Source organism: Macrotis lagotis, chromosome 1 (genome assembly GCF_037893015.1).
Source record: "Macrotis lagotis isolate mMagLag1 chromosome 1, bilby.v1.9.chrom.fasta, whole genome shotgun sequence".
Classification (NCBI taxonomy): domain Eukaryota; kingdom Metazoa; phylum Chordata; class Mammalia; order Peramelemorphia; family Peramelidae; genus Macrotis; species Macrotis lagotis.
Genome location: NC_133658.1, coordinates 521843636 through 521871634, shown reverse-complemented (window position 1 = coordinate 521871634; position 27999 = coordinate 521843636). Strand labels below are relative to the sequence as shown.

The 27999-nt window shown below is 34.6% G+C and overlaps 1 long non-coding RNA gene across 1 annotated transcript; it reads left to right on the top strand.

The window, feature by feature from the left end:
- The first annotated feature begins 2 nt into the window (after positions 1-2).
- LOC141520900 (uncharacterized) lies at positions 3-27994 on the top strand. The gene is made up of 4 exons (XR_012477790.1): positions 3-164; positions 8195-8264; positions 18621-18724; positions 27645-27994. It is a non-coding gene; the product is annotated as an uncharacterized LOC141520900 (long non-coding RNA).
- The last annotated feature ends 5 nt before the right edge of the window (positions 27995-27999 follow it).

The window sequence follows — 27999 nt, the reverse complement described above, 5'->3', positions numbered from 1 at the left end:
AAGGTACATGTGTGAGCATGCTGGGGTGAGCTTAGATATTATACTCCCCAATGTTGAAAAAGATTTTACTTTCTGTGAAGTGGCCAAGGCTGTTGGATTTTAAGCTCAGTGTTGGGGTTTTCACTTCTGCCCAACATCTGCCAAGAAACCATTCAGAGGCTGAGGTAAGATGTATGTTTGAGCAAACCAGTCCTTCCTGAACTTTCCATAACAAAGAACTGATTTAAGATGATGAGTTTTGAATCTCCCTTTTGTCTTACTCTACTTCTTTCTCTGAGAGAAGGGAAATAGTTAAAAAAAAATGGTAAGATTCATATTCCAAGAATGGGGGCCAGAAAAAGAGGAAGTGCATACATATAGCAGCACCTTATTTTGAAAACTCATACTTCTCTTGAGTTTTCCCTTTAATCTCTTTTTTTTTCTTTAGGTTCTTACAAGGCAATGGGATTAAGTGGTTTGCCCAAAGCCACACAGCTAAGTAATTAGGAAATGTCTGAGGTCTAGTTCGAACTCAGGTACTCCTGACTACAGGGCTGGTGCTCTATCTACTGCCCCACCTAACCACCCCATCCCTTTAATCTCTTGTAAATTCCCAAGGTCTCCCCCTAAAAAAGAAATATTCGATATTGGAGGTCTGTGGAAAGACTGACATGTAAACACACCATTGGTAAAACTGTGAATTTTACCATTTATACTGAAAATAAATTTGAAATTATTCAGGAAAAGTTCAAATTTTTGGTACCCTTGATTTCCCAATTGTGATCCCAAGGAAATCAGGGATCAAGTGGATGTTAACTTTTAGTAACAAATTACCAACCTCAGTGTCAATGAATTATTAGCTGGTCAAAAGAAAAAACAAAACAGAAAACTAGAGTAATATACATAGATTTGTTCAGTGAAAAGAAGATAGATGAAGGGACTTCAATGATTTGTATGAACATATATGGCCTAAAATAGGGAGAGTCATAATAATTAGCAATGCAATGACTTAACAATATAGAGTAAAGATCATAAAAAGGAAGCTGTATACCAAATAAATTTAAAATCTGGTTTTTCCTCTAAAAAAAAAAACAGAGAACAAAATACCAACCTTATTGTAGGCTAAGAGGTGAAATGGAGAACTACTTGAGCAGAATTTTATGCATTGTTTGATGTATTTACTGCATAAAGATTTCCTTTTTTGCTTTATTGTTTTACTTTGTTAGCACATGCTAACTGATAAATAAATTCTTTCTGTCTTTGCTATGAAGCAAGTTCTAATCTTAGAGGAAATTGATAGAAATACCAGGAATGATTTTAATTTAAGGCATAAAAGTTATTAATGAAATTTATTTTTCAGAAAGATAATCTTTATCACTTTTTTCTTAAATGGAGTATAAAAACACTACTCTTCCCATTTTACAATTAAACCTACGTTAAAAAAAATTACTGATGAGAAAGCAAATTACAGTTGAAACAAAGTAGGAAGTAATTAAAATTCAGGAAACATATTAAAAGGAAGAACATCCAAAAATAGGACTGTATGATTATATATATAACTATGATAATTTCTATATTATTGAGAGAGGCTACAAAGAAAAGTTTTTTTAAGCTAAAAGTAAAAAAAACTGATTTATTTTCAAAAACTGTTCAATTATGGATCCCATCTCTTAAAACTGTACCATTTTGCAAACTAAAATTAGAATTTCATGAAATTTGAGATGACTAAAAATGGGTCAATTAGCTTTTATTTACCACTAAAATAGTAGATGCAATTTGGTTTCCTTGTAGAAAAGATATGTGACTCCTTGAACAAGATTTTCATTCTAATTTTAGTCCTCTGTTATATTTTTTCTCATATTTTTCCTTTTTGCCTTCTCTTCTTTTTTTGATGGCTCAGGCATGTTCTCCAATTTCTCATAAAGTCATAAGCTTTCCACCAAAAACCCTCTGAACAGGCATAACTTTAAAAAATGATTTTGTAACTTCATTGGTTATGCTGAATTAATCTTAGCCTACAGTACAGAATACATGTTCTTGTGCCTCTAAAATGCATTTGTTCATTTTTTTAGGCATTTCAAGGAATAAATTATATTGCTTCTTAATGCAAAGTAACTATTTCATGCCCCATTGTACTTCCTATACTGATTGAACTTGTCTGCTGAGAGAAAGATTTTGAAAGTTAACAGCTTCAGCGTTCCCAACCCAGTGAATTCATACTTATCCATCAAACAAACTTGGAGTGCCATATAGCACTGAAGGGGCCAAAACTCAAGTCAATTGTTTGACCTAATTGGCTTCTCATTTTTTCTAAAATCCCTTGATCATTAGAAGTCACATACACACACACACACACACACACACAGACACACACACACAGAGAAAGACAAAGACATACATAGACACAGACATAGGCACACACAAACAAACACAGAGACACACAGACCCACATAGTGGTATACACACATAGTGACACACACACACACACACACACACACACACACACACACACACAAACACACATACACACACGCATACAGAGTCTTCCATTTTTGCCAGTAGAAAAATAACTCCTGCCCTAAACTGAACTCAATCCAACCTTGCTTAACTAAAAGTCAGGGGCACATTTTGAAGATTCCAGAATAAAAATGATGGCAGCTGCTATCCCTGTTGTTTGCCAACAGCTGATCTGCTGATCTGTTGAGGATATATAAATGTGTGCTTTGTGTTTGTTTATGTACTAGAAATGTCACCAAAGAATTCTTGGCCTACCCTTTTTACCAGAAACTATGTGGTAGGATTAGAGATTTATAAAGGATTTCTTCACAGAAGAAGGAGAATCCTGTAGATGATTGTCTAGACAGAAGAAGAAGCCATGTTGAATTGGAACTATTCTAGGTTAGAAAATTTCAGAAAGAAGAAATTGCTTTTTTTGTTTCTTTGTTTAGGGAAAATGGAGTAAGAAAAATATTCTATGGGTAATCATTTCATTGAGGGGAGGAAAAATGAGAGGGAATAATGACGATGTGAGGTCTGAATTCCAAGAAGAGCTCCATGTATGTCTAGAGCCATTCTCTTTTTCAAAAGGAGACAAAATACAGCAATCTAATTTACTTTGTTTTGAATGAAATTTAATGTTTTTAAATGTCAGTATACCAATAAACAATTCAATTAAACCTCAAAACAGGGAAATATATAATTACATAGATTGTGCTTGTAGTTGTTTATTCATTTTAGTCATATCCAACTCTTTGTGACACCATTTAGGGTTTCCTTGGCAAAGATAATGGAGTTGCTTGCCTTTTTCCTTTTATGTTACAGATGAGGAAACTCCAAACCTTGACTACTGAAGTGACCTTGGGGCTCATGTATTAAAAAATCCCAAAAATATGAATATCTTTTCTAAGTTGATTACTCCTTTCTTGATTCATTTAATAGTATATACTCTATTCCAAACTCATGGACCTTCAATCTCTACAAAGAAACAGAGAAATATATCATTTTTTTCTTTGATGACAAACTTATTGTTTCTAATTTGAAACATTCAGCTTTTATTTTGGGGAGTGGTTGTGTTTTTTACATTTGAATTGTTAGATCCATTGTTTATTTTGTTTTCCTGTCTCTACTCAATCTGTTACACTCCTGAAAAATATCAGAGTGTAGATGCATATTTTTGCACGTTAAAAATCTTTTTATATATAACTGCATTTTATCTCCTCTTCTCTGAAAAAGCAGTGAAAAAAATTATGAGCTTTCTGATAAGTGAATGGTACACCCAACTGAATAAGACCAACAGCTGCATCCAGACCATAATAGACGGAACTGACAATTTCTAAAAAAGGGATCTTCAGTGTTGATGTGTCTAGACACAAAAAAAAGAGGTCCATAATGTGGACCATTTTTCAGAATTACCTATCCATCCTGATAATTCATTAGCAAAGCTAGAAACTGATGTCAGGAATAGTGTGGTACCTCTGTTTACAAATGCTAGGGTAACCTGAGCCTTGGGGTTTAAGTAAATCTGATTTAGTGACTAGAACTTGGGAAGCAAGCCATTACACATCTGTTTTTGTAACTCACAAGGTCTTTAGTATTCTTGCTTTACTACGAAGTCTTCTGTTTGGGGAATGTCAAAAGAATGCTAAAAAGCAGTTCCCTAGAATATGAAAGAATAGGGTAGTAATTGTCACAGTCTCTCAGGCTGCCTGTTTAGAACTTGGCAGACATTGGATATCACTCCTTCATTCCCTATATGAAAGACCTTGCCAACCAGACCAGAGAGTAGGCTCTTGCCTCTAGTTCCAGAACCATGATCAAAATCATCTCTGCTGCTGTCACTAGAAGAAATGGGTCAATCTACCCTTCACTGGCCCAGCCATCTAGTCACAACACCCCTAAGCATGTTTTGTCCTCATTAGAAAAGGAAAGATTCCTTAAGAGAAGGAACAATCTTTACTTTTCTATGGTTTCCCTGGCTTTTGAACCAGCACCTGTCATTAGTAAATGTTTTAAAAAACAACTTTTACATTCATTCATTTAACAACCTCTGAGTTCCCAATCTGATTGGGCAACTGACTCTGGTCTTCCTTTTCCCAACCTCTAGAAAATCATCATAGATGTTAGACCCTTGCTTAAAAATTTTCTATATATACTGACTTGGAATATCAAATCCTTGGATGTTAGAGGAAAAAAGACTTAAAAAAAATCCTAACATACCACATTGAGTGGTAATGAGTAATGTATTGGTGAGGGGGAAAAAAAGATTGAAGAGTGATGAAAAACCTTCAGGGAAAACTTATGTCTGCTGTGAAGTATTCCCATAGATATCGTTAAATTGTTCAATCCAAATGTTTTTAATGAGTTTTGGCAAGGGAAACTTGCTAAAAGAAAGCTAACATTATACTTGACTAAGATAGTACCTAAATATTGAATGCTGTACATAAGATACCAGAGTCTAAGAGTCGATGGAGGAAACTCATACAAAAGGGATTTCCCAAGTAATTAAACAAAAGATGTTTAATTTATCTCATGCTAAATTACTAAAATGTAAACTCCATGAGGTAGCAAATGTCTATCTATTGCTTGAATATCTTCAAGAGTTTAGCTCAAGATCATGTAATCTTAATAGTGATTATTTGATTGAATTAAATTATATTGAATTGAACTTAATAACAGTTAATTTCATGGATAGTTGATTTACCTGCCTGGTATGTGCTATATCTTGGTTCTTTCTATCTGAAGCTGATGACTTCAGCAAGGCAAACTTGCCTGATTCTGCAGGGACAGTTGATTGACAATTGGGAAGGAGGGAAGAAGAGATAATGCAAGGATAGTTGATTGACTCTATAAAAGGTTTGTAAAATTAAAATTTTCCTAAGATTATTGCTTGGAACCTAAATAATTTCATCTAAATTGCTCTATAGCCCACTTAAAATAATGACACATATCTCTTATGTTTGAGATGGTCTTGTGCTCACTGGTGACAATACACATACACACACACACACACACACACACACACACACACACACACACACGCACTGCTTACAGGTAACTACAGAAACATAGAATTATATCCCCAGAAGAGACATTATAGATGATGCAGACTATACATTTTACTTTGCAGATGAATAAAACGAACTCCATAAAGCACATATATTTATTACAAAAATGGAATTCTAACCTTTAAAAGTCTAGAAGGGGGGCAGCTAGGTGGCGCAGCGTATAAAGCACTGGCCCTGGAGTCAAGAGCACCTGGGTTCAAATCCAGTCTCACACACTTAATAATTACCTAGCTGTGTGGCCTTGGGCAAGTCACTTAACCCTATTTGCTTTGAAAAACCCTAAAAAAGTCTAGAAGGAAGAATATGACTTGGGAAACAAAATATTGGACTTGTACTTGGGAAGACAGACTCAGTTTTTGTTTCTAATACCTATGTCATTGTTCAAAATCACATGAATACTTGCCCTCTGTTTCCTCATTTGTAAAAGATTCATAATCTAATGGAGGAAGGTAACACACATAGGAAACAATGACTGTAAGTCACTTGGAAATGTCCTTAGGATACAGTGGCAAAGCATAGTGTAATTTATTTCATTAATACAATTTCTATTGAAAAAAAAATTTCCATTTCTAAGATTGAACCATTTGATGTAGCCAAGGACTTCAATAATAAGAACTTGCTTTTCTGAGTCTTCAATAACTGACTGCTGAAGCCCCTGAGGCTAAAACTGCAGAAGCAATTGCCATCTCCACAGAGACTATCTTCTTGGTATAATTACTTCAGGGGTGAGACTGAAAGCAAGAACAGTAAGGGAGAAGACAGTAGCCTTGCTATTTCCAGGACTCTTGGGTTTATCTGCCTCTCCAAAACAGTGGGGACCCTTCTCCATAAAGGTTGTTCTCTGCCTTGATGGCAGTGAGTCATGTATGGAAACAGAGGCAATGATCTAGGAAAGTTATGATCTCTAGGCCTTGTCTTAGGAAGTATACAATGGAGCCTAATTAGGAGGTCTTTTGATATGTGGTGGCCTTGGTTTTACCGGCCTCATATGTGCTATATCTTGGTTCTCTCTATCTGAAGCTGATGACTTCAGCAAGGCAAACTTGCCTGATTCTGCAGGGACAGTTGATTGACAATTGGGAAGAGGGAAAGAAGAGATAATGCAGGGAAAAATAGGTAAGAGGGAGAAAACAAGAGGAAGGACAAGAAGAGGGAGAAAATCATTATTGATGATGATGATGATGACTGCATTATATTTAAAATTAGAAGATCCATTAGAGATCATTTAATTTTACAAATAATTAAATGAGACCCAGAGGTAGGAAGTAATTTGACCAGCGACATTCAGCAAATTAAAAGTAGAATCAAAATCTTCTAGTTCCCTCTATCCTGAGGCATCTATAAGGGCTCTGAGGGATAGATGCATATTCCACCTCTAGAACTATTAGAATGTATCAATTGTCCTGAGCCTCATTTTCCTTAATCTATAAAATAGGTAAAATAAGCTTATATACAGACACAGCCATGTGATGCAGTGTTGGTCCTAGAATCAGGAAGACCTGAGTTGAAATCCAACCTCAGACCCGTGACTAGCTGTGCAGCTCTAACAAGTCAATTGCACTTAGATTCCTTAACTGTAAAATAGGGATAATATTAATATCTACCTCATAGAATTATTGTAAGATTGAACAAGATAATAGGAGAACATGTATTTTTTTATATGTTAGCATAGTACCTGACAGATAGCAGGCACTAAATAAATGATTGTTCCTCCTTCCCAGACCCCACCAACCATCCAAACTTGTTCCAAACTTCAGATCATTATAGCAAAAGGAAAAGGCTTTACAAAACTTGAAATGTAAAGAAAGATAAAGATAGAGAGAGAGAGCCCCTATTTCCAAAGCTGATGCAGTTTATGGTCTGATCCTTTACAATAATCCTGTGGTCATTATCATCCCAAAGGTAGAAAGAAGGTGAGGTTAGAGTTCTTTATGATGTGATGGAAAGAGTGCTAGTGCTAAAGTCAGAGAGACCCAATTTTGAGGCTTAGCTCTGATGTTTCCTATCATTCAATAGTGGGAAAGTCACTTTAAACTCCCTACCCCCAACCTCCCAGGCTTCAGTTTCCTCCTCAATAAAATGAGGGAGTTGGATTAGATGGCCACTGAAGTCCTTTCTGGATCTAAATTTAGGATCCTGATCCTACCCCCTCATTACAGAAATTATTAGACCTAGAGAGCTGTGATTTTTCCAGGTGCTTGACAAGGAGTGAGAGTTTGGACCCTGGTCAGCTTGTACTAAATTAAATAGTCTTTCATTTCTACTAAACCTAGTTATTCATAGTCTACTTTAATCTTGAAAATCAGTTTAAAGGTGCAGCTAGGTGGCATAGTGGATAGAGCACTGGCCCTGGAGTCAGGAAGATCTGAGTTCAAATGCAGTTTCCATCATTTACTATTTTATGTAGCTATATGACCTTGGGCAAGTCACATTGCCTTTCAAAAAAAATGAAAAGAAAAGAAAATCAGTTTAAAGTTTAGTCAGGTGGGGAAAAAATTAGGCTATGGGTGAGTGGGTGGGGAGAAACTGTATAAAATCTTATTTCTTGAGGTTTAATAATGATCCTGATAAACAAAACCATCTTTCAGTTGACTGGAGTGTTAATATTTGTGTTTTGTTCTGTTTTTCCCAAAAATACAATTTATTTTTAGCTTCTCTAACAAAGCTAGCCCAAGGAATCTGGGGAAAATTCTGACAGGAATGAGACAACCAGGATTGATGGTAAGTGGTTTGTCTACAATGCTTTCTCCATTCCTGTCAGTCCTTTTTCTTTCCCTGAATTCTAAGCCTCCACATCCTGACCCCTGACCATGCTCCTCTAGATATCACAAACTCTGGACCTTGCTTATCTTTTTATCTCTTTCAAAATCTGCTCCCAGTTGGCTACTATATTGAAAAAAAATTATACTAATTCACATTAGAATGTCAATGACGGGGCAGCTAGGTGGCATAGTGGATAAAGAACCGGCCTTGGAGTCAGGAGTACCTGGGTTCAAATCTGGTCTCAGACACTTAATAATTACCTAGCTGTGTGGCCTTGGGCAAGCCACTTAACCCCATTTGCCTTGCAAAAAAAAAAAAAAACCTAAAAAAAAAAGAATGTCAATGACAATTAAATCAGTGTGTTTATCTTCCCCATCTTTCTAGGATAACTTGCATTGTAACAAATATAATGCCTTAAATCAAAAGAATTTCTAGCAGGAAATTCATTGAGTTAGGCTGATTTCTTACTCCTTGCTTTTACCATCTTTCCAATCACATCAAATAGATAGCTATCTCCTCTACCTACATGTAAGTCCACTCTGCTCTATAGATGAAATATAGGTAGATTATCTTTCTGGCTGTTGTATTATTCTAAACTTTCTTGAATATTAGTTTATATAATTTCCTTTAACATCATAAATATATAACAAACATTTAAATATGAATAAGGCAATGTGGTAGATAGCAAAGATACAAAGTTGAAAAATGGCACTATTTTTGCCCTCCAAGAACTCATTCCATAATAGTGAAGAGAGGCAAATATAATGTTATATGAAGGGAATTATGATACAAAGTAAAATGTGATAATGCAAAGGGGAGAGCATGATAAAGTACTAAAAGAAATCAAAGATTGGAGATCACTTTCAACTTGGTGGAGAGACTGAGGAAATACGGAACATTTCACTGAGAAAATCTGACTATGCCTTTGAAGGAAGAGAGACTTTCCAAGTGAGAATCTATTTCAAGTAAAGGAGACAGTGAAATCCAAGACAGAGTAATAGCAAAGTGCTTTAGGTGAACAGGATTCAGTGAATAGTCTAGGGTTACCATGATTTCAAATTTGTGAAAAGTAGTAATAAGCTATATCTGACAGGAAGATTGTAGTCAGACTAGGTTGAAATGAGTCCTAACTTTATTTAGTACCCCATGGAGGCACACTCAAATTTTTTGAGAAAGGGAGTGACATGATAATAACAGTACATTAGGGAAATTACTCAGGCCACAGTGGGAAGGATATTTGGAAAGAGGATAGGAAGACTAGTTGGAGGGTTATAATTATGGCAAAAGAAATGAAGGCCTGAACAAGATTGAATTCAGTGGGAGAAGAGTCATATGAAAAAACTGGATAAAATAGATATTGTGAAAGTAGAAGTGACAACCGTTTGCACCTGAATGTCCATGTAGAAAGAAAAAGAGGAAAGAGTCCAAGATAATGCCAATGTTATATAACCTTGAGGGACTGGAAGGATAGTGATCCATTAATAGAAGCAGAAAATTAGTGGGTAAGGAAGAAGGGTGAAATATATTAAGTTTATTTTTAGTCATGTTGATGTTGAGATACCAGCATGATATTCAGATGAACTTAACAGTTAACAATCTAGGACTAGAAGTCTGAAAAATAAGGTAAAGATGGAAAAGTAGAAGTCATAATCATAGAGATAATAACTGAAATCATAGAGGGGACAGCAAAAAGAGAGACAGGCAGGCAGACAGACAGACAGAGACAGAGACAGATATTAAAGAGAGGCCTTAATGGAATCTTCTTGTTTAAGGGATAAAGATAGAAGAGTCAGCAAAATTGATAGACAACAATTAGAATGTTTAGTAGATAGCCTTGGTAGCTCCTGGGGCTGGGGGGTGGGCGGTAGTGGCAGGGAGGGAGGGATGGGAAGACATAATTTGAATGGGGAAGAGCTTTAATACAAATGCTATATAGAGATCAAGGAAGTTGAGAAGAGACAAAAAGACTATGGTGTTTATCAATAAGGAGATAATTTCTGACTCCTGGAGAGAGCTATTGTAATGGAGTACCTAAAGGAGAGGAATGGTCTTTGGAAAGGATTGTGTTAGTTTGTTTTTTTGAATGGAAAAATCTTTGTTTTTTAAATGGAGAAATCTGAGCGCAGGTTTGTAAGCTAAAGGGGAGATGTTAGTAGAGAGAATTATTAAAAATAGAGGAGAGGACAGGAGGAGACAAGAGAAAGGCTATAGAAGAAGGAGGCAATGTTAATATTGTAATGAAGGAGGGCATATCTCCCTTTGAAATAAGAGGGAATAAAAAGATAGATGAAATATTTTAAAAGTTTATATCAAATTACCTTAATCTTCTCAGTAAAATAGAAAAACATGACCATCTGCAAAAACAAAAGGAAGAATAGAATTGGGATCTTTATTAGAAAAGAGAGTTTGGAAAAACCATTTAACAGTTTAATAGTTACTATGAGAAAAGTAAAATCATTGTCCTGCAGAAGTGAGGGTCCATCTCTGGTTAAAAGCAAAAATGTAGTGGAGCACCATTTAGCAGTTCCAGGGTAGGAAGGATATGGAAAGAGTAACCAGGATTTGAGATTAAGTAACAAGCAAAATGTGAAGTATGAAAAGGTATTATCAAAGTGGCAGACTGTGCATTCCTAATGGGCAGAAAGAAAATGAATCTAGAGCAGACAAAATAGACTTGGTCAACAGGAAGGAATCAGAGACAAAAAGTAATGAGTAAACTAAAGAACAAGTACAGAAATTAAGATCATCTTTCAGATTTCAACTTAGATGTCCAATCTTATTACATATTATACCACTTTATGGGCTCTAAATTCCAGACAAATTGGTTTACTAACTGCTTCCTAAATTAAATGTCATCACCTGCCTCCATGAATTCATATAGGCCTTATGCTTCCTTTTCTAGATTTTACTTAGTGGTAAGTCTTAGGCTAAAGAATGCTTATAAGGGCAGCTGGGTGTTGCAGTAGATAGAGCATGGGCCCTGGAATCAGGAGTACCTGAATTCAAATCCAGCCTCAGACACTTAATAATTACCTAGCTGTGTGGACTTGGGCAAGCCACTTAACCCCGTTGCCTTGCCAAAAAAAAAAAATCCTTTTAAAAATGTGTCTCTGGGAAAGGAAAAATTAGACTTAACCCACTTTTGTGTTTAATATACATTATTAATATTCTCCATTATTTTCTTAAGGATATACAGTCAACAAAATGTAAACTCATACCCTCAGTTGTAGAGTTTTACACTTTCCAAATTGTTAATGTTCACACTTAAAATTTAACCAATTCAGTTTAATTCCATTTAATCTATCAGGTGCTAGGTCTAGCACATCCCTGGGTGTACTTGACCTTTAAGATCACATATTTTCTTTATAGGATCAGCTTAGTCATCATAGTCAAGTATGTCTCTGATCCTGCCAATTATTCATATATTCCAAGAGTACTTTGCTTCCCTGCCTTTCACTCCTTATCTTACATTATAGAATCAATCAATCAATGAGCATTTATAAAGTGCTTTATAAAGATAAATTTAGAATCATTCTTGCTCTTAAGGTGCTTACATTATATCATGAGAGAAAATATATGCATATAAATATATTATGAATATGAAATATGTGCCAGGCACTTTACGGAGAGAGAACTCTAGTAGTCATTCACAATAAGACCAGCAAAACACCAAATGTTGCTAATTGCCTTTGAGATGAAATAGATTTATTGATGAACTTGCCCCTAGGAGACACAGATAAGAGTTTAGTCCCCCACTAAAATCCTACAAAAATAAAATCACAAATTCCTATTCCTCAATCCTCTTCTATCCCTTAGGTCTCTACTGCTCAAGTTCTCTCAGTGCTTACCTATGGTCATGTAATGGACTCTTCCTCTCCCCACTGTCTTCCCCATCTGCCTTTTCCCCTATTTTGCATCATTTTAATCTGTACTTCTTATGCCACTTACCCCCTGTACCATCTGTACCTGTTGATGTGTGATTGCAGCCTCACTTTCCACTGTCATCATGGTATTTCCCAGAGAATATTCAAAGAACCCAGTGTGCTTGCCCCATTTCATAATGCCATAAATAAGTTTTCAGTTTATCAACCCATTTTAATTTTAGTTAACTTTCATTTTCAAGAATTTTTCCCTGACATAAGCCCAAATTTGTTTCTTTGTAGTTTTATTGCAATCAGTGCATAGAGGTTCTCTTTGGTAATATACAGAATAGATAAAATTCCTTTTCAATATAAGATCATTCAATCATAGACTCCATAACTAGAAAGGAGACCTCATTGATAAATAATCAAAGATTGATTTCTTGCCCCCCCAGTCTTCACTCTATGACTAAACATCCCCAGTTTCTTCAACCACACACAACTTAAAGCTTTTTCATTAACATGATTATGCTCTTTTGTAAACCTTCCAGTTTATTATTGTCTTTCTTGAAAGACAGTCTCTAGAACTAAACTAAAATTTAAGATTAAAATAAGGATGCCTTAGGGAAGGGGGAAAGAAGAGGTAGAATAAGATAATTTATTTCACATAATAGAGGTGTGAAATATTTTTTATAGTGTAACAGAAGATGGTAAGGGGGTTTGAGGGTAATGCTTGAACCCTACTCTCATCAGAATTGACTCAAAAAGATCAGAAAACTCAGTTTTCTCTTCAGTTGGAGGAGAGGGAAAGTAAAGAAGGGGGTGGCTGTTTCACACCCTGATTTCCATATATAATGCTTAAAATGACATTAGTTTTATCCTTATTCGTGTTCAAATAGTTCTTAGAATATCATAAATGCTCAACAAATATTTATTGACTCATTAGCATTTTATAAATGTCTAATAGAATGCAAGTTTCTTATGGGCAGGTCTGGTTTTATTTTAATCTTTGTACTCTCATGCTTAGCAAAATATCTTGTATAATAGGGCAATAATCAATAAAAATTTATTTAGCATCTACTATTCACCAGGGAAAAGCTAGGTGGAACAGTGGAGAATGTACTGGAATCAAGAAGCTCATCTCCCTAAGTTCAAATGTAGCCTCAGACTCTTACACTCTCTGTGTGACTCTGAGCAAATCACATCACCCTGTTTTCTCCAGTTTCCTCTTCTATAAAATGAGATGGAGAAGGAAGTAGTATACAACTCCAGTATCTTTGTCAAGAAAACCCCAAAAGTCCCAAAGAGTGGGACATGATTGAAACAATAATATCTAAAGCATTCAAAGTCCTTGGAAGTCTTCCCAGGTTTTGGTTTTTATTTTGATTTTTTTTTTTGCTGAAAGCATCCTATTCATCATTTCTTTTTCTTTTTTTAACACAAAAAGAGCTGCTAAAAATATTTTTGTACCAAAGGACCTTTTGCTTTTTCTTTGATTTTCTTAAGATATAGACATAGTACCTGTATTGATAGGGTATGCACAGTTTTATAGTCCATTGCATATAGTTCCATATTGTCTACAGAATGTTTGAATTATTTTACAATTCCACCAACATTGCATTAACGTCCCAATTTTTCCACCTCTCCTTTTTGTATTTTCTTTTTTTGTCATACAAGACAATCTGATAGGTGTGAGGGGCTCTCTCAGAGTTGTTTTAATTTGCCTTACTCTAATCAGTAGTGATTCAGAGCTTTTTCATTTGACTATAGATAGCTTTGATTTCTTCTTTTGAAGAAGTGTTCTAGAACACTTTCTGTGTTCATATCCTTAAACCATTTATTCATTTATTCATCAGGGGATAACTTCTATTCTTACACATTTGATAAATTTGACTCAGTTTCCTATATAGTTGAGAAATGAGACCTTTATCAGAGAAACTTGCTTAATTGTTTTTTACATTTTAATTACATGTATTTACCCACATCTTATTTTCTTATTTTCCTGTTTATCTCTTTCTGTTTCTCTCTCTCTCTCTCTCCCTATCTCTCTCTCTCTCTCTCCCCCTTTCTCTGTCTCTCTCTGTTTCTGTCAATCTCTCTCTCTCATTCTCTCTCCCATTTTTCAATTTCATTTCATCTTCAAAAATTGAAGGGAAGTTTCTCTGATTTTTTGAAAGATGACATCTAGGCTCTATTTCTTTTGCCCACCCTTTCCCCTAATAATCTCTCCCCTATATTAGTCATCCCTTATTTTATCCCCCCTCCCCTTCAATTTCTGTGTAGGATAAGACAAATTTTTATACTCAACTGAGTGTGTATTAGACCTCTTTGAGTCAATGCTGATGAGAGTAAGGTTCAAGCATTACCCACAATTCTGCCTATTATCTTCTGCTACACTGAAATATTTCTCTTCTGTGAAATAATTTACCCTATTCTACCTTTCCTTTCCCTCTTCCCCCAGGAATCCTTATTTTAACTCCTTAATTTTAATATTTTTTAGATATCACCCCATCATTGTCAACTCATCCTCATGCCCTTTTTGTATGTTTATTCATTTTTACTACCCCAATAATGATAAATTTCTTAGAAGTCTTCCCTTATAAAAATGTAAGCAGCTTAATCTTATTGAATTCTTTATGATTATTTTTCCTGTTTACCTTTCTTTGCTTCTCTCGAGTCTTGTATTTAAAAGTCATATTTTCTGTTCTGCTCTGGTCTTTTCATCAGTTATGCTAAAAAATTCTCTATTTCATTAAATAACCATTTTTCCCCTGAAGCATTATAGTCAATTTTGCTGAGTTGGTAACTCTTGGTTGTTGTCCTAGTTCCTTTTTCCTTACAGAATATTATATTCCAAGTTCTCTGATCTTTTAATTTAGAAGCTGCTAAATCTTATGTTGTTCTGACTATGGTTCCATGATATTTGGTGCTGGCTGCTTGCAATGTATACTCCTGCCCTCAGAGCTCTGGAATTTGGCTATAATAATCTTGAAAACTTTCATTTATGGCTCTTTTATGAGGTGATCAGACGATTATTTCAATTTCTATTTTACTGGGGCAACTAGGTAGTAGTACAGTGGATAGTGCACTGGCCTTTGAGTCAGGAGGACCTGATTTCAAATTTAACCTCAGACACTTAATAATTGCCTACCTTGTGACCTTGGGCAAGTTTCTTAACCCCATTGCCTTGCAAAAAAAATTCTATTTTACCCTCTAGTTCTAGGATATCCAAGAAGTTTCTCTGAATGATTTCTTGAAAAGTAATGTCTAGACTCCCCTTTTTAGATCATAGCTTTGAAGCAGTTCAGTATTCCTAATTTTTTCTCTTCTCAATCTATTTTCTAAGTCAATTGATTTTTTAAATGAGAAAATTCATATTTCATTGTATTTATTATTTTAATTTTGTTTTATTGTTTCTTAATGTTTCATGGAGTCATTTCCTTCCACTTATCCAATTGTAAATTTTAGGTAATTATTTTCTTTATTGAACTTTTACACCTTTCCATTTGGCCATATCTAATTTTTAAGGAGTTCTTTTCAGTGATTTTTTTTTGGTAAGGCAATGGAGTTAAGTGGCTTGCCCAAGGGTCACACAGCTAGGTAATTATTAATTGTTTGAGGCCTGATTTGAACTAAGCTACTCCTGACTCCAGGGAAGTTACCCACTATGCAACCTAGCAGCCCCCAATTCTGCTTCCTAAAAGAAATTTTTCTCTTGATTGGATTTTTTTGCCCCTCTTTTACTATTGTCTTTTCTGTTTTTCAAATGTTATTTTCTTCAGATTTTGAACTTAGGTCTTCTCTACTCTAGGCCCAAAGTTCTATACCCTGCATCAACTACCTGCTTTGTAAAGCAATAAAAATAAAGAAATAAGTAGCTTTATCAATATATGTAAATTATATTATTTGTTAAATTGAATGGAAGGTATAAACAGTGGACAAGGTTATGGATGGATAGTGTCCCTTAATTGCAGTGTATAATTTATATCCTGAAGTAGGGAAAATTAAAGTAATTGTAAAGGCTAGCTAGGATATAACCACTTTGACTTGTGAAGGAGATTAAGTACACACACACACACACACACACACACACACACACACACACACGAAAGATTTTGAATGTTTGAAGAAACTAAGTAATAATGAGATAGAGATTCCAGTGTTACATTTATAACTTGATGTTTATCTTCATTTGCAAAAAAAATCATAATATCATGGAGGTGATGCCCATAATATCTATGTGAATTGTATTTGAGTGAGGAGGCTATGTAGAAAGTCACCAGTCTCACTTTTTTCTCTGGAGTCATCTGGGTCCAGAGGCCATATATGAATTAGGATGACTGGAGATGATCCTGAATGTGAGCAGTCAGGGCCAAGTGACTTATCCAAGGTCCCACAGTTAGTAAATGTCAAGTATCTAAGGCTGGATTTAAATTTAGTTCCTTCTGACTCTGACCTGGTGCTCTACCCACTGCATCACCTAATTACTCCCATAATAACTCAAAAATCCCAAACTATCAGGTGCGACTATGAATATTTTTTTCTTTTTTCTTTTTGGATCCATTTTCTTTTCAGCATTCATATACTACCTCACCACATGGGGCTTAATCCTTCTAATACTCAGTCTCTGGAGAGGAAAAGGGAATCAGAATCAGAATTTGACTCAGTTGCTATAATGCCTAAACCCATATTCCAATTCTAGAGCCTCTAACCTTTCTTGGATTATAGTGCCATCCCACCCAGGCAGTTTTCTTCCCAACCAAGGTAGTCACCTTGGGTCTTAGCTCCAAGTTCACCATGACTCATATTCCCACTTCCAGGTTCCTAAAATGAATAGTCAAAGAACACAGAATAGAAACAAAACCCCTCAGGCCCATTTTCCAGAACTAGGATAAAAGAGATGGGGAGAGGGTTTCATCATTCTTGGTTCATTTCATATGCTCACATTGTGATTGAACTGCTATCTTCAGGCACTAGACTCAGCCAGACAAAAACCTAGGAAAGCAAAGATGAGACTGTTTTAATCGCCAGTTTTGATTATGCAGCTTGTTCCTGTCCTGCAGTCAAATGATGGAGGCTACTTCTAGCTACTCACATTGTTGAAGAAAACCAAGACATAGATTATCTTTATCTTAAGTGATCTAGGCATGTATAAAGCAAGATACAAATATTATAGAAGACATAAATATTATAAATAAAAGCACTAAACGCAGATAATGACTTATCTCAGTATGTTTTCTATGATTCCATGATGAGAATGAGAAATGTTGATGATGATAATAAAAGATAAAATAAAATACATTAACAATATAAATGAAACAAAGGCAATTGCTGAAGTCAAACATTTCCTTGTCAAAAACATAGAAGTTTTTTGATGAACATTCTTGGATCCCAAGAAAAAATGTTTAAAAAAATTAGAAAAATATGTATACTAAAGGTGGTTTACTTCGATTGATCCAAAAAAAAGTCTCTCATTAATGAAAAACTTTCAAATTATAAAACCCTAGCACTGAAAAATAAAGGTACATATCATCTTTATCATTCTAACTGTACATTTGGTTACAGTGAGTTATTTTATTTCAGTGCTTTTATGCAGTTATTTTTAAAGGTATATTTTATCAACTATGCAATAATTTATGAAATATTAAGTTTAAGGGAGGGGTGGGGAAATAGTCATTTATATAGGATTCATCATGTTCTGTACAGTATGCTAAATAGATTTTCAAATGTCTGATTTGATTCTCACAACAACCCAGCAAGGTAGCTGTTATTATTATTATTATTATTATTATTATTATTATTATTATTATTATTATTTCCATTTTACAGTTTTGACAAAAAGAGGCAGATAGTGTTTAAATGTCTTGCCCAGGATCAAATATTGTCTGAGACCAAATTTGAATTCAGGTCTTCACAACGGGCCCAGCACTATTCACTGAACCCTCTATCTAAATGTTCTTGTCCATTATCAAAAAGAACCAAAACAACACCACTTTGGTAGAGACAAGTTACAATGTATCTGATTGTGGCTTGTCAGACCAGTAAGAGCTCTGGATACTCTACACAGGCAAAAAGAGTGAAAACCTGAGGTGAGTTCTCTTAAACTTGGACATATATTTCCTTTGGACTATTTCAATTCTGCTTGGTTCATAGAGAATAGCATTCTCTCTGATGAGGGCACACCATACTGGGCAGTCCTGTGCCAATATCTTCCATGCTACACAATAATATCAAACTTCTTAAGGGTGATCTTGAGAATGTCCTATCATTTTCTTCTGCTTCTGCTTTGTGTGTTTGCCCCATGTGAATTTTCCACAAAATAGTCTTTTTTGGCAAGCATACAATTGGAAATACACAACAACATGATCAACCCATAGAAGTTGTGATCTTTGTAATATTTCCCAAGCAATTTAACTCCAATAATGAACACGGTGTGTGGTATTTTGTCATCCAGGTGGTCTTCAGAATCTTCCTAAGACAATTTAAATGGAAGTGATTCAGTTTCCTGAAATGGCAGATGGATGGTCCAGGTTTTACAGACATACAACAGTGAGATCAGTAAGCCACTCTTATAGTAGTGGGGCCTTTGGGTCATATTGGTGTATCATTGCCAAGGGAATGCCAGGTGGGGACTCGAAATTCAATAAATCTAGCAACTTTTGACCAAATATAATCTGAGAATGATATTATAAATATTTAAATTGTCTTTGGCAAAAGAAAAGTTTTCTACCCCTGCTGTAGATCTTCAGTATGGTAGTCTCATACCCCCTCTCTCCCACACTTTCAGAGTCTTCCACACACCAAATTACCTCTGGTAATGTGTGTGTCAACTTCATTATCAATGTGTACCTCCTTGGAAAGTACACTGCCAAGGGAAGTCCACAGAATTCAAAATTTCTCATTTTGAGGTAACCCCATCATTCCCCATATAGATAGTGTGATCCCTGCTGGCAGAGAACTTCTGTTATCTTGTGTTGTCAGGCCAAAATTAGCACAAGAAGCAGAAAATCTATCCATACTTGGTTGCATCTCAGCTTCAGAGGCTGCATCAAGTTCATAATCATCTGCAATCTGAAGCTCATGGACTAATTCCCTCTACTATGGTCTTGGCCTGTAGCCTTTTCAAGTTGAAGACTTTGCCATCAGTGCAGCAACTGACCTCAGGGAAGGCATTTAATAATATGGCTGAATACATCTATTAAAAAAAAACATGAGATCAAGGATACAGCCTCTAAATGTATAAGAATAATAGTAGCATAACTAGTTATCCTGGAACTATTTCTAATTGAAATTCATTGAAAAACTGAAGAGTGGAATGACGATGATAAAATAGTAGCTAAAATTTTTATCTGTTTTAAATGTTTGCAAAATATTAATCATTCTGCAATAAAACAGAAAGTACAATAAATATTAGCTTCCTTACACAGTTAAGCAAGCTGAGGTGAAGTGATTTACCCATGTGTACATATGCCTTTCAGTGGTCTGGTATGATCACTTCACTAGTAAAAGGTTAACTAAGATTTAGCCTTGTAAATAAGTGAACTTTCTAAGAGTTTTAAAAGGTGTGATGCATTCCTCTTCTGGAAGGGATGTTTCTGAACTGCTAAACTTACCCAAAAGAAATCAAAAGTCTTTAAGAAACTTCCAAAATAAGATTCAGAAACTGTCTGTTTCTTCATGATGCCCACTTGAAGCATCCATCGCAATCACTTATCTTAATCTACCCAAGTGAAAGTACTTTTTCTTTTCTCCATCAAAGTTGATGAGAACAGATTTGAGCAGGAGCCAAAGTCATTTTCTGTCATTAAACAAAAAAGAAATGGTTAAAACTTGGTCTAGAGCTATGTGGGTATTTTAAAAAGTCATGCTGTAAAAAAACAAAACAAAACAAAAATGAATTCTTTCAAATCCAAGTTTCATGAAGGCATCAGTATTTTTCTTAATATTCTAGACTAATAAGGATTAGAGTAAAAAGAAAATGTTTTATTTGTGGAAAAAATCAAGATAGATGGTATCTGCTAATTAATTACTTGTAGTCAAAAATGGTTAAATAATGCTTGAATTCATTCTGTTCTCTTTTTTCTCTTTTCTTCTCTATTCTTCCACTGAGATATTGAGGGAAATAGCAGCTGAAATTAAGCTCTGGCCTGTTCACTGATGTAATTACATTCTATCTCTGTCATGATATATCTGACATCTTACTTCCTTAACAAAAAGAATTCACAAACTTGGACTCATTATCAGTGTTAAGATCAAGACTGTCATGTGTTTGTAATAAAAGTTGAAATGCCAGCACTGAGGAGGTCAGAGCTAAAATCACAAATCACAAGTCCAGTACATTGTAGGAAAGATATTTTTGATGCTATGGACATATACCTACTTTACTCAAAAATCAAGATTCCTGTTTTTTAAGTGCTTGTTAAATAGAATATTGTAAAGTATTCTACTAACAAGTATTACCTTAAAAATATAAGAGCAATAAGAAAGATGAGTGATAGGATCAGTTATAAGCAATAAGATACACATTTAGGAAAAATAATGAAAGTCTTAAACATTTTTGACTTGAATCTCAGACAGTTGGCTTTTCATATCTTCAAGTAAATATATAAAAAATGAAAAGCAATTTTCCCATATTCTTAATAGTTGTGTAAGGTTGGGAAAAAATACTTCTGTTTGTCTTAGTTTCATCACCTGTAAAATAGGAATAAGAAGAGCACTGACCTCCCAGGGCTGTTGTGAGGATTAAATGAGGTCATATTTGTAAAACAATTTGAGAAGTGGAGGATGATATGGTGAATAAAAGAGGTTCTGTTGATGTTTAGTTTACTAAAAATTAAAGAACCAATAAGTGAGTCATTATCTACTACTAATGTGGGGACCTAGATTTTCCTTTAGATTTACCTCCCTTCTCTGATCTCTTCAGCTTAAAGTCAATTTTTCTTTTCCATATCTTCTAACATTTTGTCAGAACTCCTTTACTCTTCTCATATACTAGTGTAAATCATGCTTAGCTCCCTATATGTATGTCCTATTCTCTAGTAGACTCTAAGCAACTTGAGGAGAGGCAATGCTCTTCTTTTTCATCTATGTATCATCATTCTTGTTTCAGAGACTAAAGTCTCTGGAAAAATTGAAATATAAGATCACCAAAAATTGAAATTTAAGATCACCAAAAGTTATGATCACCAAATTGAGAAGAACATGATAGGCATGAGTAAGCTTTACATTGAGCAAAAGTCAGCAAGTTTTTAATTAAGTACTCAAAATTCAAATACATCAAAAACAAAATCTGCCTTCAAGGACTTTATATCCTAATGACAAAAGATGTTAAATCAAAGGAATCTAGAAGGGACAAGAATGGGAGTATCATAGAGAAATTTTGGAGAAAGACAAGTATGGCTTGGAAAGGAATCAAGAAATGTCTGGTCTGGGTGTTTATTTGGTTTTATTCCTAGTAAACTGGAAGTTCAGGAAAGAACCCACTAATCCTAGGAAAGGCCATCAGAATGAAGGATATTTCTAATTTAAGAGGTACAGGGTAGGGAGAACATCCAGGTAATATGGAAAAGAACGTCCAGGAAGTTCTGTCTTTGGAAAAATTGTGTAAAAATAAGTCATTAAAATGTGCAAATAAAAAAAAAAGTAGATTACTCATAAGGCAAGAACAAGGGATAATCAAATACTATCTTGCCAATGTTAGGAGAATATGTTCCAAGCACTTTGAGTAGATGTAGAAAATTTATGGAAGACCATGTATCAAGGACAAGAGTCACAAAGCATACACATGAATGAATTGTCATCTATATCATTGAAATGAAATATGCAAAATGACAAGATAACAAATTCCCCAGAATATTGGATTAAATAGTACATTTCTCATATAGATAAACTTTTAAAAGAAAATTTGTTGACTTGATCAAACTAGATTCATTTTGATTTGAACTAAGTCTGTATTTGGAAGGAAAGTTTTTTTTTTAAATAAAATTTTGTACCCTTGGGTAAAGATCATACATACTGCTAGAGGAATATAACAGTTTTCTTAAGAGGACTAGGAAGGACTGATACAACTATCCAAATCAGGTAGCTTTGTTTTATTGATTTATTGATTTATTGATTCATTCATTAGCTCAATCATTCAATAAGTATTAGCATTTGTGTCAGAGAATCCTTCCTAACATTAAGGACCTAAGTATAATTTGGGTGAACCTCTAATAGCTCTGTCTCATTTTCCCAGATAATCCAAACACCTGGAAACATTAATAGCTGGAATTTTCCCATAAGCATATCATTAACCCATTAATTTCCCTAATTAGGCTTATTTGGCCAAGTAGAATTTGGCAACATCAACATATGATATTCTCATTAGCTACTTTTTACTCTGGCTCTCTTGGCAACAAGAACAGAATAGACTTTATCTGGGGGGAAATGCATTTAAAACACAAACAAAATCTCTCATTGAGCCTCAGAAATGTTTAAGAGCAAATACCAGTGCATTGAAGAAAAAGAAAGGAATAACTATTAGAGAATAGCAGTCAGATTTGTAAAGGGGAACTCTTAATCACAGTGGGTAAAAGAATCAGAATTTGGAGAATTTTTAATTATCCTGTGAGGGGAGTGCTAAATATCAATTTTCCCAGATTTGACCAGAGTGTGAGAGAGTGATATCCACTGCAGCCCAAGTAAAACAAGGCTGTTTCTGTCATAGCAATCTGATTCCTTAGCATCCAATCTGATGAAAGTTGGAAGTATCACTAGGTGACATTTTGTCAAAGGAGGCAATCAGCTCCTTTAGTGAATACTGATGTTTTAAAAAATTATCAGAAGTAGAACAAGCTTTACCTATACAGTAAGGGCAGAAGAAAATACTCATGTCCAAAACTAAATAGAGTCAAGAGAATCTTCTTTCCAGTGGTCCTTTATCTTCTGTCAGCCCTTTATCTTTTCTCTATAAGTTTTAATGATTATTGGTTTCATTTTTAGTCTTGGTATTTTTTGCTGATGTTGCTGTTTTGTCTGAGAATTAAAATATGGCTTCCCACCAAGCCTTCCTTTTGAGTGAGTCACTATCTCCCACAGGTTCTAGTTATGTGACTTACAGTATTGTTCTGATTGGGACCTCCCCTCCACAAAGCAGATATCTGAGGGTCCATGACTGCTCATTACTGCTGTATTCCTCATGGTATTGTCATCTTTTTCTTCCTGCTCAATACTTCTTCATTCACCTGCTACTTTTGCTGATCTTTGGTATGCTCTGCTTCCCTGTCTCCCTGCATTCACGTCACTCTCCTTGGTTGTTACTCCAACACTGTAACCCATTTTCAGGAGACTTACTCCCCAAATCTTCCCTGTGATGGCTTTGCTTGTCTGCTATCACTCTACTTCTTGGACTTTGACAGGCGTAGCTTTCCATCCATCACCAGCATTGATTCTTGTAAGTCAGATAACTGTTATTAAAGAAAGGATATGCAATTCAGTCCAACCAAAACAATTTAATCTGGATTAATTAGAGGAAAGATTCTGAGAAAAGAAATAAACAGGCCTCAAATTGAAGAAAATTGAAGCTAAGGAAGAAAGAAAATCTGAAGGCCATATTTATTCTGGAAAATGAAAAGTTTGTGGCCACACAAACACATACACACACACACACACACAGACATGCACACGCACATGTGCTAGGTTCACTAAAACAAGAAACCAATTATTTGTGTGGAATGCTTCAGTTATGTAATATAAAGAGGTAGATTTGAGGAAGGAGTGTGTTCACTAAAAGTATGTTCCCTAAAAGTGACTTTGGTTGTGAAATATTAACAAGATGTAGACTAGAGTAGAAAATTCAAGGAAGTCAGGAACTAAAGAGTGAATAGAGAGTAAAACAAAATAAGTAAAAATAGCTCATATGGATATAGTATTTCAACTTTTCAAAGTACTTTGCATCCATTATGTCCTTGACTCTCTGGCTAACAATATGAAATAAATATTATTTGTATAATTAACCCCATTTTAAAGGAGAAATAAATAAATGTAGTGATTATACATCCATCAAAGGTAAATTAAATGTAATCCTCACAATCCTAAAGATAATAAGGCCCAGTTTTTATATCTAGCACTGCAATTAAAAAATTCACAGGTGGTCAACTCATTTAAATAAATCCCCAAATCAACCTATGAAGTAGTCAAGGCAGCTATTATTGTTTCTATCTTAGAAATGAGAAAATCGTGTTTCTAAAAGGTCTCTAAAAGGTTAAGCAAATTGCTCAATGTGCCATGACCAATTGTCTATATTGAGTAGGTACTGATTATTCATCCTGGTTGTTTGTTGTTGTTGTTGGTATTATTATTATTATTATTATTATTATTGTTGTTGTTTTATGCACAGCAACTCATGAAGTCTTTAGTAAGTTTCAGAATGGTTGCAGTCTGAGGGAAGTTCTGACATTAATATAATCCTAGATTCTTTGAAGTGCTGAAATAAGGAAGCCCAAAATTGCTGAGCTCACAGATAACATAAATCCTTGCTGAGTTTTTTCCTATTAGGACCTAGGAGAGAGATTAGAATAAGATTATAGAGGTAGGAGGAATTTTATAAGATATAAAAGATTCAATCCATTCATTTTTTCTTATAAAAAGAACAGAGAATTGACGTTCCTTGAAACATACAATTAACGACAGAAAAATCATTTCAAAATCATAACATCTCTTCATTGAAATTGACCTTAGAGAGACCATCTAGTTCAACTTACATTGACCAAAAATACCCTCTACATCATCACTAACAAGTGGTTCTACTTCCTTACATACAAGACTGACAGGGATGGAAACCTAATACTTCTGGAAGCAATGCTGTATTCTTCTGCAAAATTATAATGGTTAGACAATTTTTCTTTACATCAAACTGGAATTTTTTCTGAAACTTCATTGTTTCTAGTTATGCCCTATGGGAACAACTCTAATCCTTTTTTCAAATGGCAGCCCTTCAAATATGTAAAAACAGCTCATGTTTTCTCTCAGTCTCTTCTTCTCTAAGTCTTCTTCTCCTAGTCAGTGCTAATCAATAGACTTTTAACCCTCCTACCTTCCACTTGATGGGAGCTGGGAGGAGGAAGGAACTGAGTGTTCATTTTGCCTCAGGAAGACTAAGTTTAAATTATTTAAAGGGTTTGGAATGAATATTGGAAGGGAAATTTTCTGGTTTAGGGAAATCATTCATACTGGTAACCTAATAATACAAATAGCTAACATTTTTTTTTGATCCTCACAGCAATCCTCTTAGGTGTTATTATCTCCATTTTACAGATTAGAAAACTGTGGAGGAGAGAAATTCAGGACTTGCTCATAGTCACATAACTAGTTTGAAGTTTCATCCACTGTTACTTCACAGTCTAGTCCAATGAAATTTCTTTGAAGTTCTGAGGATACAGATAAGAAAAAGGGTACTGCAGCCTTTTTTTTGCAAATTGAGTTCACTATACTTTGTAATAGATATTCAAGAGTCACCCTGAATGAAGGGAAGAAAATGTACCCAAGAAAAAAAGAATAGACTGAAGAAGAGGAGATAAATAGGTTGACCTAAACATATACATATATGCAAATCAATTTAATGTTCTTTAAAGCTCTTTAGTGGTAGTTAAAATTAACAGAGGTAAGAAATACACTAATCAGTTAACTAATTAGTATCAAAGATAAAAGTTGGAACAATTGGCATCATCATCAGATTTCCCTCATGAATCTTCTTGCTCTTTTTATATTAGAATGTATTTGTTGGGAACTGTTAAGTCCGCAATTAAGAGGGGAATTTAAAAAGATGCAAGTTCCCACTACACTAAATAGAAATGGTAGTTGATCCTTCAACATCAATTTTATTAGTTCTTAAAATTAAGGTTGAGATTGGTAGAGCTGATTCGCCTTCCTTTAATTCAAAGTTACTTTTTTTGGAGAAAAGTTTATATCTGTTAAGAGAGTCAAGTCTCAGAGTATTTTCATATGAATTGTGTGTTTTGATACTTTTAATTCTTGGAGGCACTAAAAGTATAACCACCATTTCTATTCAATTTAGCAGTTTCTAGAATAGATAATTGACTGGTACCAGCATGCTTCCACAAGTTAATATTTTAAGGATTAAAAACCCACTAGCAATGTCTCTCACTTTGCATGATTGACACTCATTAAGATTTCCACAATTGCTTCATTAATTCTTTACCTCTACTGTACATTGAATGATGAAGCCTCATTGTTTTATCTTAATAATTTTTGTCTTCCCAGAATTCCATGCATCATCCAATATTCATTCATTCATCTATTCATTCATTTCATAAAGATGTATAAAGTATCTAGTATATGCATTGCTACATAGTGAGATATCAAAATAAGTATTTCAATGTATCTGTGGTAATTAAAAAGGTTAGAGACATATAATTTCTGGGTTAAATAAAATTTAATCATTTTATTAATAATGCCAGTATTTGGAGGAAAGGATGGCCATTTGACTGTCTCACTCTTAGACAAAGACAATGATGGCAGCCGAAGGCTTATGTGCCCTTTGGAAAAGGGATATTATCAAGGGTGGCAATCAACTCTAATTATAATTAATTAGAGAATGAATATTAAAATGAGGGACTGGATCTGAACTTTTATTTTGTCTTTACTTTCAAGTTTCACTAAGTTTTGGACAATTTATTTAAAGAATTAAGACCCACCCAAACCTGGGCAGAACACAATGGCTTCCTCACCAGGTTGGGATCTGGATAGCAAAGGTATCCAAGACTTGTGTCTTGAGATGAGGATAAAAGCTAAAGGGGGAAATCTCCTCAAATTATTGTTTATTATTTATCATTGCTCTTATAGTTCAATTCATTATATATCATTTAAGTGCTAGGCACCATGTTATGCTCTGGATATACAAAGACAAAAAATTAAATAACCCTTGTTTTCAAAAAACTATCATCCAGCTGAGACAAAACAACATGGACATAGAAAATTAAATACAAAATATGTGCTAAGAAAAATCCTAAGAGAAATTGTTGGGGTGAAGACAGGGTAGATTTCATGAAGAACATATACTTGAGCTAACCTATGAAAAATACTGGACCTTCTGTAAGGTAGAAACTAGAAGGGAGAGTATCTGGACTTGAAGACAGCCTATTCAGATCCTCAGAAACCAGAGCTGGTACATCACATGCAAGAATCAGGGAGAACTGATTATAGGGAAACTGAATTATAGATTTCTGGAGTTCAAAAAAACCTTGAAAGAAGATCTGAGGCAGATTTTGAAGAGCTTTAAAAGAGGATTTTATTTTATCCTATAGGAAAGGGGGAGCCACTAAAGTTTCTTGAGCAAAGAAGTGCTATGGTCACACTTGTTTTATTTTTAGTTTTTTTGCAGCTTGATAGAAATGTGCAGTGAGAATTCAAATAATGTATTCACTTAGGATTAATTATTTGTATGATTTTAAAATTAACTATATTTTTCTTTTTCATTCAGTTGTGATTTATATCCTTCCTATTTCTGAAAGATAGTTTAGCTAAATGAACAAGAGACAATTAGTTATTCATGGTTGTGTGCACATGCACACAAACAATACAAAATCAGTGGAAGAAGTTATAAGTCACCTGAAGTGATCACTGAATTTTGCTTCAAGTACTAACAGCTGAGACCAAAGGGGGGAAAAAAAACAAAAATAAAAAACAACAAACCCACACACACCAAGTGGTATTGACACACTTTTGATAGAAGAAACCACAAACTTTTGTCTTCAAAGATAAGCTTTCTTGCAGAACTAAGTCAAAGAATAATTTATCTTCCTTATGTCTGTTTGTAAAAAGCATTTTGCAACACA